The sequence below is a fragment of the Cryptomeria japonica genome, chromosome 1, assembly GCF_030272615.1.
Source record: "Cryptomeria japonica chromosome 1, Sugi_1.0, whole genome shotgun sequence".
NCBI classification, from domain to species: Eukaryota; Viridiplantae; Streptophyta; class Pinopsida; order Cupressales; family Cupressaceae; genus Cryptomeria; species Cryptomeria japonica.
The window spans coordinates 15,279,052-15,300,020 of NC_081405.1; positions in this window are offsets into that span (position 1 = coordinate 15,279,052).

Genomic DNA, 20,969 nt, shown 5'->3' on the forward strand with positions numbered 1-20,969 from the left:
AACTCCCCATCTGGGTGATAGTTTTGATACTTAATATAAGTACAGATCCAATAGCCAACAAGATGAGAGGGGAGGGGGGTGAATCATACAAACTTAATCATCCATAAAAACATCAGATTCAACCTCAGTAACATATATCAGTCATATAATCAAAAACTGTCAAACATGCAAACTCAAAAGCATATGAACAATATAAACCTCATAACACCCGATTTAACATGGAAACCCAAATAGGAAAAAACCACTGTGGGATTTTGGACCCACTAAGAAATATACTCTTCTAGAGTATGCTCGGTTAAAAGCAAATCCTGTTAAAGATTACAAACACATTGCTAGATGTGACCCGGCTAAGGGATTTCCCTCAGATCTTTTAGGATCTTCACTTTGTTAGAAGTGACCTTGTCAAAGGATTTCAAACACTCAATCAGAATGTCACCTTGTTAGAGGATTTACATATAAGACTGTTAAGTCCACTCAGTTAAGAGATTTCCTGTCACTTTCACAAAATAACAGTAATACAATCTATCTGCAACTTCACATCTGAAATGCTAAAGCAGATTCCTATTTGTTCAATACAATCTAGACATAGAACTAATCTTGTCTATCTGTTGGGCATCAATACTCTGTTAATTTAATAGGTCTTCAAGCTTCTGTGCTCGGTAATCACTATGTAGCATCCCTGTGCATACACTTGCCCGCATACATTGTTTATCAACAGTTCCTTATTTATAAACAATCTTCTAACCGCTTAATCTCCTTGATCACATTTCCCATGATCAATCATAGCCATCAGATCTTCAATCTTGTCCAGGTTCATTGTATCTTTCGATCTGAAAACGTTTTACCCCGCCTTCGAACTTGCACAATCACCTTGGAACTTGTGTTAGGGTAATGCGGTTCAATCTAAGCTATAGATCTTCTTGTCGACTTTCCATTGCCTTAGATTCGTTTAACAAACTTCTTTTACGGATTGCCAATCATTGATCCGCTCCAGCTCATCAACATCTTTCATTAAATATCACACGTAAATATTTAATGCATTCTATTATAGCTCGGTTACAACTCAGTGAATACTAAACTTCACTCGGTAGACATTCTGTCTTCATTAACCGACTGCGATAACCTTAGGGTTTACCGACTAGGTTCCTTAAGGTTTACCGACTAGGTTCTTTGCTTGATAACATAGTATAGTATTAACCTTTACATTTGACAACATATGTATGATGTTAAAACAATCTAAAACATCAAGATCTCATCATTTTCTGACTCGGTAGAGTTGCCCATTGAATAACTTATCCCCTTATTCATCATATTCTTTCCTGTGTCTTTACCGACTTCTTTATAATCTTCATATCATATTTCTTAAGATATGGCAACATCATACTGAATTAGAAAATCAATTTCTTGACATCAATGACAAAATAATAATATCAAGATAGTAAAACATCTTTAATCAGTTATGTCCATAATCATCAACAACCTTCTCAATATCCTTGTAATATTGCCAACACTGGGATCCCTCAAAAATCACCAAACTCCCTCTTACCAACTTGCAACCAAACTTGTCAAATGTCACATGCATTCTAGAATCATTCAACTTGGATATTAAAATTAAATTTCTCAAAAGTCTTAAAATATGTAAAACATTATCAAGGGTTTTAATCCTCCCATCATTGAAATACAACTTTACCTTTACCAACAATCTTCTTCATGATTTTATCACCAAGGAAAATATCTCCCCCATCATATGTTGAGTATGTAGTAAACCACTCCTTGTGAGGAGTCATATGGAAGGAAGCACTTAAATTAATAACCAAGCATCATTAGTAATAGAGTTAGCTAAAATAAATATTTAAGCATTAAAATCACTGTCATTGAAGGACTTACCCATGGAGGTTTCAATGCCCTTTTTCTTGTTCTTACACTCCTTCACATGCCCTCTTTTACCATAGTTCCAACACTTCACTCTTCTCTTTTTAGGGGTCTTAGAATGTCCTATTAACTTCTCCTTATTTTTATCTCCTTTTGGTGTTTTCTCCTTGGCCCTCCTCAAACATGCAAGGCATCTTGGGAGCCAAAATTCACGGTCTTTCTCCTCATTTATTTTGAAAGAAGTGTAGTAATAATATGCTCGTCCCCAAGAATTAAGCAAAGAGAAAAATGACAAAATAGACTTGTCAACATCTTCAATATTAACATCTATTGATGTAATATAAATTATAATCACATTAAAAGCATTCAAATGTTCAACAATAGAATCACTATCCTTTATTTTCAAAGAATAAAAACATATTTTCACATTTAACTTATTGGACAAACTCTTAGTTTACTCACATATCTTTATCCACAACTAATATGCAATATTTTCAATGGATACATTCAAGAGAACAAAGTTTGTAAGACACAACCAAATGATTCATCATGCCTTCTTTCCCATGTTATTCCTTTCTTCATTTAATAGGGTAGAGGTAGTTGGTTTCATTTATTTTGAAATAGGCAACCACTAATCCCTCTTTTAAAAGAGATCTTCCCATTTCAACTTTCACATCTTGTATCCAGTGGCATGGAACTTCTCAATATCTTGACTAGAGGTAGAGGCCATGGTATACAGTCTTTCACAAATCTAGAAAGAATACACAAAGAAAAATATCCCATTGCATAATAAAAACCTTCAACACTTATAAGAGAAAGGTGTACCCGCCTCAATAGAACTGTTAGCTCTAATACCAAAATGTTGATTAACAAGGTAAATAAATCTTGCAATATGAACTTAAATTTTCATGCAAATCTAAATCCAAAGTTTAACCCCTAAGGTAGTATGAAAGAAAAAAAGAACCTGATTGCAATTGAAACATGTCTTTTCAAAGGTGTGGATATGTCGATGGATGAGGTTGTAGTGGAGAATGATAATGAAAAAGAGAACGAGATGGTGAATATAAATAATCAAGCAATGGAGTAGTAAGTTACAGGAAGAGAAAAGAGCAAAGTTGGAGAATGTTGAACCTATAATGTTGTGGATGAAGACAAAGAGCAAAAAGTTGAGTTTTTTTAATTTTGTAATAATGTGTATGCTAATTTATTTTCTAGGAAATGAAGAAAATGAAATAGATGGATTGGAAATGGTGGCCTTTGAAGGTTCCATCTTGGATGAAGAAATTATTGAAAATAAAGAAAATATCCTATTGAAAGAGGAGGTAGGAAAATTGAATAAGTTATTAGAGGGATATGCATTAGAAGAACATGAGAAGAAATTGTTTGATTTTCATAAGATCTGTTGTGATATTTTAGGTGTAGGATTGAAGGAAGGTGGAGCAAGAAAGAATGAAGTAGAGTGTTATAAATATGGCTTTAAAGAAGAGATCTTCATGCAAGAGGATAAGAAAGAAGAAAAGAATGATGCTGTAGTAGCGGTTGTATGTCCTTTAAAGGGCATGAAAATTATGGAAGATAAAAGTGTAGCAAAGGGTAAAAATGAATATATTGCTTTAAATGGTGGTGAAGAAAATGTTGTAGGAATTAGCAAAGGAAAGGGTGAAAACAAAGGTAATAGTTAATAAATTAATTTTTATGATGATGAAGATGATGTTGAGTTATATGTAGATGAGGTGATGAAATTGGAAGAAGAGAGGGATGCAAAGATGATGGAATTATTTAATTTTTATTTTATTAATATTGGTATGTATGTACGTGTAGTGATGATTGAAAAATGGGAAGAACATTTTTGGAAGAGGAGGTTGGTATATGGTTGTTAAAGGTCCATAAATGAACTAAATATAGAAGAACAAATTTAGTAAAAGAAATTAGGAAGAGTTCCAAGTAGATGTTGTAAAAGTAGGATAAAGAAAAAAAAATGATAACTATGATCGTATTAGAATATGTTGTATATAGTTTACTATTTACAAGGGTAGTTCAACCACCCAACTCCATTTTGTGAGCCATGTTCACAAACTTCTTATCTATTTTGTCTAATGCAGGAGCATCTAGGTTCACAAGCAATCTTGTGTCACATCTTTTTCCTTTTTATATTAATTGTTTTGCATGTTTTGGTTTAGGTTTGAACTTCAAGAGAACCTTGTGGAGTGTTGTAAGGATAAAATCTTAATTTTCTCAAGAGTTGGATTTTATTTCAAACATTAGATGCAACTGAGATGTTTAAAGTGGTTCAAAAATTATTATATTGCACTATTTCAAGGCTTTAAGAGTTAAAGGGGTCCACTGGCATTTAGAGGGAAATTGTAAGGAAAAATGAATAGATTTTCTTAATTTTTAATGCCTAGATAAATGTGTATAAGGAAAGTGACCTTTGGCATTACATTCTTGTCTTATTCTTTCAATTTGGGTGCCTAAAATGGAGGGAAAACTAGTGAATTTTGGAAAAATAATTAATTACTCTTCAATTTTCAAAGGAGCACGAATTGGTTTATGATTTTTTACCTTTTTTGAAGACATATATAGCAGCAAGGTGTTACGTACAATACAATAAAATTGATGCCACATTTTGGAAGAAAAAATTATATTTTGTTTCACGTTTTTGAAAGAATTTCAAAGTTCAAGTTGAGGGAAATGAAAGAGAAAATTTGGGTGCCTCTTTATGGTGCCTCTCAAAAGTTTTAACCTCTATAAAATATAAAATTTAATAATGTTAAGAATTATTTTGGGGTTAATTGTAGGTGTGAGGAGTCTATTGATCAATAACCACGTAGGCTCTTTAAGGCTGAGGAATATGTACCAAGGAAGGCCATCATGAAAATCATAGGTGGGCAGTATCTAGAAGGGGGCATTTACATGATGGTGTTTTAATCACATCATTGCTCAAATTAAAGGGTTCATGCATTGAGCAATGGTCTTTTTGTTAGATAGTTCAAATAACCAGAAGACAACTAAGAGGGGGGCGGTGAATCAGTTGTCACCAGAATACCAGAACCTTATGCAATTAAAACTTTAATACCATAACATATAAGATCAATACCGGAATGCATAAACCAATTACTGAAATAGCAGAGATACCAATTAAGAACAAGCAATAATTAGAGAATAAATACCATCCACATGACACCAATATTTGTACGTGGAAAACCTAGTAAAGGGAAAAACCACAATGGGAAGCCTACCCACAGTCAAATAATACTTATGCAGTAAGTATGTGATTACAAATTGAGGGGGCTTCACTTGCAGGAAGGCCAACAACCTAGAGCACACTACTCATTACAAAAGGAGTCTCACTGACTACATAAAAATCTAAACTACAATCTGGAAGGAAGAATGAACTGCAATGATAGCATCTCCTATGCCTGAATACAGATCCGGTTAAGCTCAATATCAGAGGACTTAATCCTCTTACATAAACCCAACTCGATCACCAATGATCGACCAAATCCTTTGCATGAATGGTTATTACATTATTCGCTCCTATACCATCCTTACATGATCTTACAATGAGATCTTACATCATATATATACAAACCCTCGACCACAAACAGTAAGGTTGGCCACCAGACAATAAATTAATTACATAATTACAAAACATGTTGTCCAAAGACCAAACAAATAATATCCAACCCATAAGTCATCCCGGAAACACATCAAGAAAACCAAACAACATGTTACATTAAGCCAATCCATAACCTAGATAGAACCAGACCCAATTTAGGTCCACACACGCTAAAGCAATTATCCCAATCAGCCAAGTCTTGAACATGATCACCATCAACATCATGAATCTCTACTAGAAGCTGCACCAACACCACTTATGCATAACATCAAAAATCTTCATCAAAGCTCTATTGGTGAAACCCTCACCGGATCAACAAACCAAGCTTCCCAGCATACATGATAGTATTCGATCACCAAATCAAAACCAACTAAATGGACATGAATCTGAGTAGCATGAATAGAAGATCTAAGCCAATTCCATAAGCCAAAACATACCAAAGTATACCAGATCATCATGATCTAACCAACCAAAAACCAATCAACTTACCGGGACCAAAAGGATACAAGTAAAGCAGCCAAAACAACTAGTGTTGACATCAATGACAAAACATCAATGCAACAGATAATCAATTCCTCCAAATGGCCAACAATCTCCCCCTTTGGCATTGATGGCAACACTAGATGTGAAAAACATCCAAGTGCCAAGAAATGCCAAACAAATCTCCCACGCAAGAATATAGCAATGAAGTTCTGATCCATACTATCCCTGTAGATGATATCTTAGTTAAGTTCTACAAATTTTTCCTCCTAATGTATATATCTCCTTAAGTTTTTCACATGAATATCTCTCCCCCTTTGACATCAATGCCAGAGATCTGACATAAATATCAAGCAAAATCACAAACCACTGAATCACAAGACTAACTACTCCCCCTGAGTAGTAGCATCACCACATCAATCCAGAATGAATAATATCTCTAATAATGCATACCAGACTGATGCCAAATAACATCAATCAGTTTTCTGTCGGAGGGGCAGAAACCCCCAATCTGTCTCTGAGGTACTCAAATGATTCTTTAGGCAAAGGCTAGTGAATATGTCTACAATCTACTCTTTAGTGTTCACTAAACCAATCAAACTTCATTTTCTTCCACCTTCTCCTTCAAAAAGTTGTACGTGATAGATATGTGCTTTGTCTTAGAGTGAAATACCAGATTCTTTGATATGTCTATAGCATCAGAGTTATCATAGTGAATAACTACTGGTCCATTGCAATGCACTTTTATGTCCTTCAACATTTGATTCATCCATAGAACTTGTGTACAATTAGTAGCAGCAGCAACATACTCAGCTTCAACAGTAGATAAAGAGGTACATGACTGTTTCTTGTTGATCCATGAAATACATTTTTTTCCAAGAAAGAAAGCTCCACCAGAAGTACTTTTCCGGTATTCAACATCACTTGCCCAATCTTCGTCTATATATGCACATAAAGTAAAGTCATCATCCTTAGGGTACCACAAACCATATTCAGATGTACCTTGTAAGTATCTAAATATCCTTTTCACCGCACTCTCATGATTTTCTCTAGGATCACTTTGATATCTTGATGTAATGCAAATAACATTCATTATATCTGGTCTAGTCTGAGTCAAATATAGCAGACCTCCAATCATATACTTGTATCTTGTAGGATTTACCGGTGCAGAATCATCTTTCTTTGTCAATTTCTCACTTGTAACCATAGGAGTACTAACCGGTTTAGAATTTTCCATACCAAATTTCTTCAATGTCTCTCTAGCATACTTAGTTTGACAGATGAAAATACCTTTATCAGTCTAAATAATCTGAAAACCTAAGAAAAATTAAATTTCCCCAATCATAGACATTTCAAATTCATTCTCCATATTTTTAGAAAATTCCATGCACAACTTATCTTCACCTCCAAAAATGCGTCATCAACAAAGACCTCAATAATCAGTATATCATCATCAATGACTTTATAATATAGATTACTATCAGCATTGCCTTTAGTAAAACCAAGCTTTAAAAGATATATGTCCAACCTTGCATACCAAGCTCTAGGTGCCTGTTCAATCGATATAAGGCTTTCTTTAACCCGCAAACCATGTTTTTATCATCTGAAAGTGAAAAACCATCAAGTTGCTCAATATAAACTTCCTCATCAAGATCCCCATTCAAAAAAGCACACTTGACATCCATTTGATAAACCTTGTAGTTTTTATGTGCAGCATAGGCAAGAAATAATCTTACAACTTCAATCCTAGCTACAGGTGCAAAAGTTTCACCATAATCAATAACTTCCTTCTGAGAAAATCCTTTACAAACCAATCTAGCTTTATTCTTCACAACTTGTCCATCTTCATTTAGTTTATTCCTAAAAACCCATTTAGTTCCAATTACATTCTTATTTTTAGTCCGGGGAACTAAAATCCATGTGTTATTATTTTTTATATGATCTAATTCTTCTTCCATAACTTTCATCCAACATTCATCTTTACATGATTCGGTTACTGATACTGGTTCAACTTGAGAAATTAAACATACCTCATTAGCTGCCAATCTTCTTCTTGTCATCACGCCATTGCTTTTATCCCCAATGATCTGATCTTCTGAATGATTCAACCTTACATACCTAGGAGTCTTTTGATTCTCTATTCCTCTTTCTTGTTCTTTAGTTTCTGTTGAATTTATTGATACTTTCGGAGTAACTAGTTCAACATTCTGTTCTGGTAAAGGTGTTACTGGTTTAGTTATGATCATTTCTACTACCTGTTCTTGCTCATAAATTCTGATTTGACTTCTATTTTGCTCATCCACCTTGAGATTAGTGCTCTCCACAATTCTCTGCAATCTCTTGTTATAAATTCTATATGCTTTTATTTCATTAGAATAACCAAGAAATATTCCTTCATCACATCTAGGATCAAATTTGCCAATGAAATCATCTCTCCTGATATAACATTTACTACTAAAGATTCTGAAATACTTAACTGTAGGTGTATTGCCAAACCATAATTCATAAGGTGTCTTACCGATTTCTCCTTTGATATGAACTTTGTTGAATGTATAGAGTGTTGTGCTCGTTGCTTCTCTCGAATAGATATGAGGTAGATTAGCTTCCATCATCATGGTTCTAGCAGCATCCAAGATAGTTTTGTTCTTTCTTTCCACAACTCCACTATGTTGAGGTGTCTGGGGAGCAGAAAATTGTCTCCTTATGCCATGCTCCTCACAAAAGTTACTAAACTCACCGGAAGTGAATTCTCCACCATGATCTGACCTTAAGCACTTAATCTTCAATCCTGTCTCAATTTCAACCTTAGCTTTAAATATTTTAAACTTTTCAAAAGCCTTGGATTTCTCCCCTAGAAAAGTAACCCACATCATTCTAGAATAATCATCAATGATTAGCATAAAATATCTATCACCTTGAAAACTTTTAATTCTAGCAGGGCCACACAAATTAGTATGAATAAGATCAAGAACATCATTAGATTTGTCTTGTATACTCTTAAAAGAGTTCTTGACCTGTTTTCCCATTTGACATTCTTTACATACCAGATTATAAGGCTTCACAATCTTAGGTATATCTATAACTGCCTTAGTTGAACTGATCTTTACCATGCAATCAAAATTCACATGGAATAGCCTTTTATGCCAAAGCCAACTCTCATCAATTTGTGCAATCAAACATGTCTTCTCATCAAAATTCAAATGAAAAATATTACCTTTTGTCTGAGTACCAATTGCAATCTCCAATCTAGATCTATTAATGATTTTGTATTTTCCATCCTTGAACTGTAATTGAAATCCCTTATCCACCAATTGTCTTATACTCAAAATATTGTGCCTTAAACCTTCAACATAATAAACATTATCAGTATTGTGCTTACCATCTAATGATATAGTTCCTCTTCCTTTGATCATGCATGCTTTGTCATCTCCAAATCTAACTAGATCGCCATCAAATTCTTGCAAATATAGAAACTTCGTTTTATCTCCAGTCATATGATGTGAACATTCACTGTCAATTGTCCATTCATTTGTATCTTCAATTTTAGAAACAAGGGCCTTTTCTTTAGGTACATTCTCTTCCAGTGTTGGATCTTCTTCCTTGATAGCCAAGAACACGCATTCCTTTCCATTGCCAGAACCACTAGTAGAGTCTTGTGTCGGTTCATCATCAGAATCAATCACACCTTCCTCATCCACAAAGTAACATGATTTGTCTTTGTTTTTCCTGTACTTATGCTTGTTTTGATATCTAAGGTTAGGTTTAAAAGATCTTCTAGCTCTTTCTTCAAATCTTGAATTCTTTTCAGGACATCTAGATGCAAAATAACCTATCTTATTACATGCAAAACATTTAAAAAGTGATTTTCCTTCATAGTTACTTCCTACCGATCCTTTAGGTACTCTTCTAGAAAATAGGGCTTCAAGCTGCTCAAATTCTTCATCTTCCCTTTTCATATGATCCAATTCCTTCGCATACAAAGCTTTCCAATCTCGCTTGTCGGTTGATGATGTAAATGCATGAAAAGCAGGTTCAAACTTCACAACTCCAGAAGGTCCAAATTCTTCAAGCTCAAAATCAAATAATTTCCCAATCAAGGTATCCCTATTGACAGAAGTATTTACCATTGTTCTCAATTCATTAATTGCAGTATCCTTCATCTTATAAGCCGGTGGTAAATCTCTCAGAACTTTAAAAACTATTTCATCTTCATTTAGAGATCCACCACAACATTGAATTCTCATGACAATTTCATTTACCCTTTCCATGAATGTAGTAATCCTTTCATCTTCTTCCATCTTCAAATTTTCTTATCTCGCCTGGTAACCACCAATTTTAGCAATCTTAACAGTAGGGTCACCTTCATTAAGAGTCTCCAACTTGTCTCATATAGGTTTAGCTGATGATTTATCAGTTAATCCCATTATTTGCTGATCAGAAAGTGTACACAAGAGGGATTCTCTAGCTCTACAATCATTCTCAAGCTCCTTATCCAAGTTTTTCGGAGAAGGATTGCCAGATGTCGGATTAAAAGGAGTTATTCCATTCTCTGTGATTTCCCAAATTTCCTTACCAAGACATCTCAAATGAGTCTCCATCTGAATCTTCCATACTTTGTAATTTGTTCCATCAAGCCTAGGAATTTCTCTTTGAAAGACAACAACAGATGAACTAGATGAACTTGAACTGTTAGTCACCATAGGATCTTCCTCGAGCACTTAAGCCTCTGCAGAGAGGACCAGAGATCTGATACCAATTGTTAGATAGTTCAAATAACTGAAAGACAACTGAGAGGGGGGAGGGGGTGAATCAGTTTTCACCATATTACCAGAACCTTAAGTAGTTAAAACTTTAATACTGAAACACATAAGATCAATACCGGAATGCATAAACCAATTACTGAAATAGCAGATATACAAATTAAGCACAAGTAACAATTAGAGAATAAATACCATCCACATGACACCAATATTTGTACGTGGAAAACCCGGTAAAGGGAAAAACCACAGTGGGAAGCCTACCCATAGTCTGATAATACTTTTGCAGTAAGTGTGTGATTACAAATTGAGGGGCTTGCACTTGCAAGAAGGCCAACAACCTAGAGCACACTGCTCATTACAAAAGGAGTTTCACTGACTACATAAAAATCCATACTACAATTGGGAAGGAAGAATGACCTGCAATGATAGCATGTCCTATGCTTGAATACAATTCTGGTTAAGCTCAATACCAAAGGACTTAATCCTCTTACATAAACCCAACTCGATCACCAATGATCGACCAAATCCTTTGCATGAATGATTATTATATTATTCACTCCTATACCATCCTTACATGATCTTACAATGAGATCTTACATCATATATACAAACCCTTGACCACAAAAAATAAGGTCAACCACCAGACAATAAAGCAATTACATAATTACAAAACATGTTGGCCAAAGACTAAGCAAATAATATCCAACCCATAAGTCATCCCGGAAACACATCGAGAAGACCAAACAACACGTTACATTAAGTCGGTCCATAACCTAGATAGAACCAGACCTAATTTAGGTCCACACATGCTAAAACGATTATCCTAATCAGCCAAGTCTTGAACACGATCACCATCAGCATCCTGAATCTCTACTAGAAGCCGCACCAACACCACTTATGCATAACAACAAAAATCATCATCAAAGCTCTATCGATGAAACCCTCACCGAATCAACAAACCAAGCTTACCACATATAGGATAACATCTGATCACCAAATCAAAACCAACTTACTGAACATGAATCTGAGTAGCATGAATAGAAGATCTAAGCCAATTCCATAAGCCAAATCATACCGGAGTATACCGAATCATCATGATCTAACCAACCAAAAACCAATCAACCTACTAGGACCAAAAGGATACCGGTAAAGCAACCAAAACAGCTAGTGTTGACATCAATGACAAAACATCAATGCAACACATAATCAATTCCTCCAAATGGCCAACACTTTTCTCATCATTTGGTCAAGGAGGAGAATGTCCATGTGATCACAAGGAGCGTTTTTATTGAAGGTTTTTTTTATGTTGAAGTGGTCAAGAAACATATGGTTGTAAAGCATTTGATCTATATAGAGAAAGTATATAACAAAGGGATTTGGTTCCCTTTTCTAGTTTCATTAGTGTATTTGGAGATTCGTTCTCTGCACAACAAGTAGAAAGGATTCATGAAATGGAGTATGGAATGATGACCATTTTACATGATGTACAATAACTATTTTGTAATTTTAATATTGCGAGATAACCCCTTAGGTGGTACTTATCTAAAAAAAATTAGCATTAAGAAGTAGAAATCAACAACAATATTGAAGAAAGAGCTTGTAGGCTACTCTAGAAAATTTCATGAGAAAAGTGTAGGAAATCATTTTGCCAAGAGAAGAGAAAAAATTTGCAAGTGTTTTATAAGTGTAGCTAGCCATGAGAGTTATGAGATGAAAGGAAAAATAAAATTTCAAAAGATGAATGAAACCAAGAAAGTTGAAGCATGGGAGTTATTTGATGGCACAAAGTTTGTTTATAGTTGAAATCCTTAATGTATGCAATTGTTCTTAAGGTATTTTTTTATATGAATGTAGAAATGAAAGTTTCAATAAAAATAAGTTTCAAATTTTTTTTCCATATAGTGGATTGGATGACATGTTAAGGCTACAAAATTGGGTAGCATGATAAGACCCCCCAATCTTGTCAGTGTCATTATGTTTAGAAGATCAATACATGCACAATATGGCAAACATACGTAGGATGTAGTATTGTATCACATCTATTTAACAATTATTTTGTGGATTACAATAGATATAAGGAAAAACCATGAGACTAAATGTCATATTCTTATTAGTTGTGATAATTTTAAAGTAATCTATACTCTTATCATGCTGCAAATGACATTATTATTCACAAACTTCCAAGAAATTGAAGGATATTGAGCGAGGCTTGGTGTATCATTTATCCAACCTTTGGCCTACTCTTTTATACCTGCACTAATAGGTCTACACTTCTTAGAAGACTATTGTGTTTGGTAAGATTGAGCTCTTCCCCTATGCTAAAAGTTTCTTCATTGCATCTTTTTCTTCTTCTAAGGATCGTAATTTGGTGTTGGGTCAACTTTGGGACTCAGAGAGTAGTCTCTCTACATTAAACCATGGTCTTCTTCATTTAATCCACTCATTGAACCACTTCGTGTGCACTCATTTTGGGTTAGATTTTTTAATCTTCCCCTCCAATTTTGGGAGAATTCCTATTGTGAGGCCACTATCAGCTCTTAAAGATTGAGGATTATACTTCTCACATGGATTATTTTACCTTTGTCTGCATTTTGTTTCATGTTGACATCTCCAAACCCCTTCATGTAGATGTGGTTCTGATGGTTGAAAATCAATTTTGGACGCAATCGTTGGATTATGATGGCCTCCCCTTCAAATGTTGTCATTGCTTCACTACTGGTCACCTGGCTTCCTATTGTTCTCTTGAACGTCAAAAATGTACAACTACTTGGTGGAAGAATGCTAAGGAAGATCACTTGATCGTCAAGGTTTCTTCCTCTTCTAAGGATCTTCTCAAGATTTTGATGAGAGACTTGTTTTCTACGTGACTTTGACATTCCTCAAAGCCCCTATTGTGGTTCCTCCTACCTCATGTCTAACTCCATCTAAAATTCCTTTTATGATCTGTGGCTATCTCCTACTTCCTCTTACCTTGTGTCCAACTCAGATTGTGGTTCCTTTCGTGGTCAATGACTATCTCATGCCTTGTCATCTTGTCCCCTAATCAATTGTTGTTGATCCCCCAATGGTTGGTTCACCTCTTGTTTCCCATGGTAATGGGGTCTTAGATGATAGTTATGCTTGGACTATAGTTCATAGGAGTAAAGATCCTTCTTTGTCTACCCATACTCCTTTGAGCGTTGTGAAAGAGAAACCTATTTTTTAGGGTCAGGACCCTTGTCTCTCACTAGTTCCTCACTCTGGTTAAAACCATTTTCCCTTTCATTTTCACAATCTCACTTCTTGTAAGATTCACTCTTTTTGCCTTGATGACAACTTTGTAATGGGTATGGGTTGTTACCATGCTTATCTAATCTAGACTAAATAATATTGAGTCCAATTATAGAATGGTCATAAGCATATAGTAGGATCTTTGGTTTTTATGATGGTTAAAAGACTAGATAAATCATAATAAAAAGAAAATATCTTTACAAAATAGAACAAAGTCCGCAACAAAGAACTAAGATGGAGAACTTTGTGTTGCCTTATTTTTTGGCATTCTTATTAAATTTTCACTTTGTTCATCAAATAGTTAAGTCTATCTCTAAGGGTCTTTAGAGTCTTCTCATAGTGTCATAATTCCCTTTAAAATTATCCAACACTTAATCATTTTACTTTACTTCATACTTTTATATTGGTTTCACATCTGTTGTCGGGCCTCAATGGGGTTCTCACAACCTGCCTTGGACCCAATGAATACTTTGTTTTATTTTTGGGTGTCAAAATCTTTCAAAAAGACACAAGTCCTTTTCCTTAAACCATCAATCATAATGTTAGTTTTTGAAAGGAAGCTAAGGTGCTAAAAGCACTTCCTAAGACTAATCTACTAGGGGAACTAGTGTAAATTTTCTTACAAATCTTAACTATTACCCAAATAGAAACACAATTAGAATGGGATAATGAACATGCATAAATATATGTGATAATGAACACAAGATATAATATGGGGAAAACCCTTCCGAGAGAAGAACTCTACACTCTAAAAGCACAATACTTTGTATTCTAGTAAAGTAACGGTTACAATACAATACCAACACTAAGCTTCTTCAACAAGAGTTTAAAACTGACAACCCACAATCAAGATTATTTTCAAAAGCATAACACTTCACCTACAAAATACAACATGCATAATGTTCTCCATGACCACCTTATATAGAGAAATACAACAAAGGAGGTAGCTTCTAGATGAAGATAGAGGGGTCGTGTAAAACACTTGGCACACTTTTTCAATCACCTGTAAGCATGCAAATGACATGTACATCTCCAAATGATTCCCCAATAAAACCATCTAAGTTGGGCACCCAAAATTTACTATCCTTATTAGGTATGACAGATTTTGTTACACATAAATTGTCATAGGAAGGTGTATCATAAAGTTGTCATAAGTTGTCATAGGTGGGTGTGTCATAAATTTGTCATTACATGACACTTTTCATTCACCACCACTAAATTACAAGGTCCTATAAGTGGGATGCCTATCTCCATGTGAGGATAAAATAACCCATGTCACCTTCTTAGAAGGATGACAAGCCAACAAGCCAAATCCCACTAGATGACGAAATAACACGTACAAACAAAATTTTCCTTGTAGGCTCATAGATTTTAACCAAATACCAATGTTAGGACTTGCAAAGGTTGAGACACCTTAATCCCAACATTCTCCCACATGTCAAAGACCTTTCAAAAACCAAATAATCAACTATAGGTGACCAAGAGGCCCATATGATTGGAACACCATCTAAGCTTCTTTGTGCTCACTGATTTTGTCAATGCATCTACAACATTTGTCAAAGTGTCAACCTTCTCCATGTTAGAAAATGGTGTCTCAACCTTTCAATAATTAAAGGTTGATGTTGATAAATCAGTGTGGGGGGTTGCAAGACATTTTATGTGTAATTTGTCATTATAAATCTTGGTCATTTATCATTAGCTCATAGATATGGTGGATATTTTGTGTGCTTTGTTTTCTCTAGAAGGAAACCCTATTTTATGAGGGTATTGTATTATGACCATGTATTGTGATGTATTTGAAGAGTTTGATATATGTTGGGTTACCTCTAGATCTTTGTTGGTGATACTCTTGTAAGAAGCTTGGTCTGCAAGGATATTGTAATATGTTGATGATTTCTGAATAATATATTGGGTGTCTTTTGGAGTGTGGGTTTTTTCTCCTAAAATGGTTTTCCCCACATAAATCATTGTGTTGTGGTATGCATTCTATTTATGTTTATTCATGTTAAGTTTGTGTAACTATTGTAAAGATCTGTTAAAAAAATTGTATTACCCTCCTCTCAAGGTTAGTGTAGGAAGTTGTTTTGCTACTTAACTTCCTTACACTCCAATTTTACCTTTCCATCCTCTATTATATCTTGAACAAAACTAAACTGAACATCAATGTGCTTTGATCAAGCATGGAAAATCAGATTCTTTGCTAAACAAATTACCATTGTGATTGTTATAACAAATAGTAATCAATCTTGATGAATATGGGGCAAACAACTAAGAAGGGGGGGTTGGGGAGGGGGGAGGGTTGAATCAGTTGTCACCAAATTTTATAGCGACTTGCATTAATCTCAGATCTCATAATTAATAGTGAAAGCATAAATCAACAACACAACATAAACACACATAACACCAAGATTTTTGATGTGCAAAACTTGATCAAAGGAAAAACCATGGTGGGAACCTACCCACAATATGATAATACCCTATTAGAAGTGTATGAAATATTACAATGGGGAATGCACATGCATTCAGGCACACTGCCTAGAGCTCACTACTCAAAAAAAACAAAGGGAAACAACCCTGGGAAGGTTCACTTCCTTACAAACAGATTCAGATCACTTATGGAAAATCATGAACTGAGAAAATAGCATCTCGACATGCTTCGTTACAATTCCAATTAAGCACATAACATCTCTCACACTTCTCCACAAATATGCTCTGCTTTCAAATGATTAATACATTATTCGTGCACTACACACCTCGACACACTTAATTACAAAGATATTACATCTATTTATACATGACATCAACCTTGGATCAATATCATCAAGGTCAACTCAACACATATTTTCTAATTCCAAAAATATAACCATACACGCTACAATATCACATGCGGACCAAAAAAATGTCGGCTAAGATAGGCATGGACCCAAATCACCACCTCAAATATGAAACACCTCCAAGAATTATGTATCGAACATCCGCAACACGCTACAATCATCATGTCGACAAAGAACATGAAGAACACCACCAGATCAAGGAAAATCATCAATAACGCGCTCACCAATCAATGTGGACCACCAACACGAATAGCACACAATGTAGAAACATCCATAAGAATCATGAATTACCAGAGAAACATCTACACCAACTCAAATTACTAGAATCATCGTTCTCTTCATACCAAACTTCAAGAACAATAACTGAACTAACTGTCAACCTGGAAAAATCACTTGCGGAGCTCCAAATCACGAACCACTTGAGTTGAGGACACACACCAATGTTCCAAACATAATTCCAAATCTATAAACCAATATATTATAATGTGGAGCAATACAGATCAAAATAATGAACACTAGCAATATTAAACAACAAAAAAACTGGCCACAACACGTATACTCATAACTCACTCAAATCTTCATGCAAACCTCTAACACTTGCATTGAATAAACTAGAGATATCATTCTACAAAACCTTTAATCCACAAACATTGATCATCAATATACAACATAAAACCAGCTAACTGAACTCCACCGCATCATTGCACTAAATAGAGAAAATATGTTGACATCAATGACAACACATTTCTCATATATCATTAGAGCACATATTTGCAGCATACCAACAACAATATCCATTAAATCCTGCATCAAACACAATATCTGAACACAACCATAGAAGGCAAATGGATTCCTTAAAATCATGAGTAGTTGTCATTTACTTTGCTTCTATCATAGACAAAGCAACTACAACTTGTTGCTTACTCATCCAACTAATAGCACGGCCATGCATGGTAAAAACATAATTACTAGTAAAAACATAAAAGGGATTATTGGAGAATCTTTAAATATGTAATCAACCGGTTATAAAAAGGGGGGGGGAAAGAAAAAGAGGAGGACACCATAGTTTTTTTGCACAATTTTATTGTACAGGGGGTTGAGTCTTTGAACTCACATTTTGACATTGAAGGAATAAAGAGGATGTTTCTGAGTCTTTGAATTTATTAATGTTTTCTTTAAATTACAATGAACTATGCTTCTTTGTAATTACTTTCAATGTCATTCTGTTATATCAAACTGTGTATGTATTTAATTCTGAAGCTTTGAATTTATATTGAATTATCTGTTGAAAAGGGTCTGTTGCTCTTTCTTTCCCTGGATATCATCTGTGGGTGTGGGATAAGTGTGTTGGCTTGATAATGATGTTTTGATGTAATGGGTTGATTGATGACTTGCTTTATGTTGTCATTGATGGAAACTACATTTTCATAGTCATCTAAGTCTTTTAGGCCAACTGGTAAATCATAACTGGTAGAGGAGACAATTTATTAGTGAACTGACAAATAGGACTTCAACTGGTAAACAGGAACAAAGTTGTATTCAAAGCAACCGGTATGAGCAAATAGGGTCTTCTCCTAACCAGACATATTTGTAAGACGTTAACTAGTCAAAGATTTATATTCTGTAGATAGTGAATCTTGTGGGTATTAACTCCCACCATGGTTTTTCCCTTTTGAGTTTCCACGTATAAATATTTGTGTTATGTGGAGCTTGATATATTGGGTGTTAGCTTATGTGGTGATTTTTTTTTATGTTTATTAAGCTTTAAGTTATTTAAGGTGGTGATTAGATTTGTGTTATTGTTTTTGCTTGCTCTGATTCACCCCCCTCTCAGTGCCTTATAATTTTATCAATTGGTATCAGAGCCTAATTCCCTTAAGGCTTAACCGCTTGGGAAAGATCCCGAAGGCTATCATGGGGGATGTGAGTTATAGAGAGATGACTAACCGACTTGCAGAATCTAAAGAAGCCCTAGATACATTGAAAGGCAAGTGTAAAGCCTCACTTGCTAAGAGAAGAGAGCTTACAGAGCAATTGATGGATTTTACTGAAAATAGTTCTTCTGATGAAGCAAACATGGATGCATTGGTTACTGAAGTTGAAAAACTGAATGATGAGAAGGCAAACCTGAGGAGAGAGTTGGAAGCCCTAACCATCAGGATGAGTCAACAACTTTAGACAAGGAGGACAGCTTAATACAAGATCACAGAAAAAGAACATGAGATCTTTAAGCTGAACCAGGAGGTTGGAACCTTGTATGCTCATCTTCATGAGGAACAAGAAGAAAAATAAGAAATAATGATCTAGACATGGCAATGTCTCTAAGAGAAAGTCTAATGAAAAAGAATGGAGATCTTACAAAGGAACTTGTTGATGCTAATGAAACAATTGCAAAGTTTAACAAGAGTTTTACTATGCTTGATGAGAAAATCCAGTCACAAAGGTATAATGGAGATACACATGGCTTGGGATACACTACTTTTGAGAAAGGTGAGCCTTCTGGTACAAAGGACAATGTTGAAAAAGGTAAATCTACACCTAAGATCCAAAAATCCACTGGTAAGAAACCCTACAAACTAGTACGCTTTAATTGTCATAAGCCAGGACATACTGCTAATATTTGTAGATCTAATTCTTTTGATGTTTATAGACCTAATGCCTATAAAGGATACAAACCTAGAACCTTTAATGGATATCGTTACACTCGCAACATGTATGGGCATAGAGTTGTTGAATGTAGGTATGGAGCAAATAATCTGACATGCCGCATGAATCAGAGTTCTGGTGGAGGTTGGCAAAGAACTTTTAATGACCGGAGAAATGCAAATTGGCAGAGACCCTATGCTAACCGGTCTAGTCCCTATGAGATGGAAAAGAGAATGAATGTGATTTGCACAATCTGTCATAACTATGGTCATGTAGCTATGAATTGCAGAAGGATTGGTAGGGGCAATGCTGGACCTTGGAGAGCATTTGGTATGCCATGTTTTCATTGTCACCAACTGGGACACCTTGCAAAGTTCTGCAGAGCTAAAATGAGTCAATCGGTAAATGAATCTGCTGACCAGAAAGGGAAGAAGAAAGTTGATGTGGAAGAGACTAGAGCAAAGATGAACAGGATTTGGAAAAAGAAGAGTGATGAGAAACCATCAGAAGATCCTAATTCTTCACCTAGTGTGGAGAACTCATCACTGACAAACTAAGTTGTTAAAAGGCTTAGGGGGAGCTATATGTTAGATCCATTTCCGGACCCCACTATATGGTGTGTGATAAGATAAATTTGCATATCTTGATGCATTATGATATTGTGAAGTGATTTTATGATCAAACCGATAAATTTGATGTGATATGAGAACTGATAGTATGTTGAATGGTGTTTTAGGGTTTGTTTGTTTATACAACCAGGAATAGCATTTAATGTGATAGGTATTGAGAAAATAAAAGGATTTTTTGAATATCATGTCACTTTTCATTCTTGAGAGCACTCGGAGAGAGAAAAGAGCAAAGAAGAGCTTGTGTGAGCAACATTTGATCAGATTAATAGAAGATTTGGAGTGATCTACGATTAGTAATTAGTGAAAGTGCATTCTTAGTGTTGAAACCCTAGTTGTCGAAGCGTTGAAAGATATTTATCTGACAAATCTTGTTATTTGTTTCTAAGTATGAATTTATGAAGATGGATGCACCACATTTGGTAGATGTTACAGCCAGGCCTCGTCTAGAGTTTAAGGGGCACCCTTTTAAATCCATTGAAATCGATCTCGTCGGAGCCCTATTCGGAGTCCCATATGGAGTTTTGCATGTAGAGGATATTAGATCATACATTCACTGTAAGTTGGAAGATCTTGGAATTTTTTCTATATTTGATCAATATGGGGTAATGTGTGACAAGGATGGAGTATTGAAAGAACAATATAGAAGGGTTACCGATAAATATTCTCACCATGCACTGAATTCTATTGATGATTTTGAAGATGATCTTGTGAGATATGTTTTGAGTCATGTGCATGACCATTTTATGTGGCTTGATCGACGACATAAGATCACCAAGGAAGTGATTCATGTAGTAACTAGATTGTGTTCCACCGGTGAAGTTCCAATACTAAGATCAGTTCCTAAGAATGATGTTGCCGA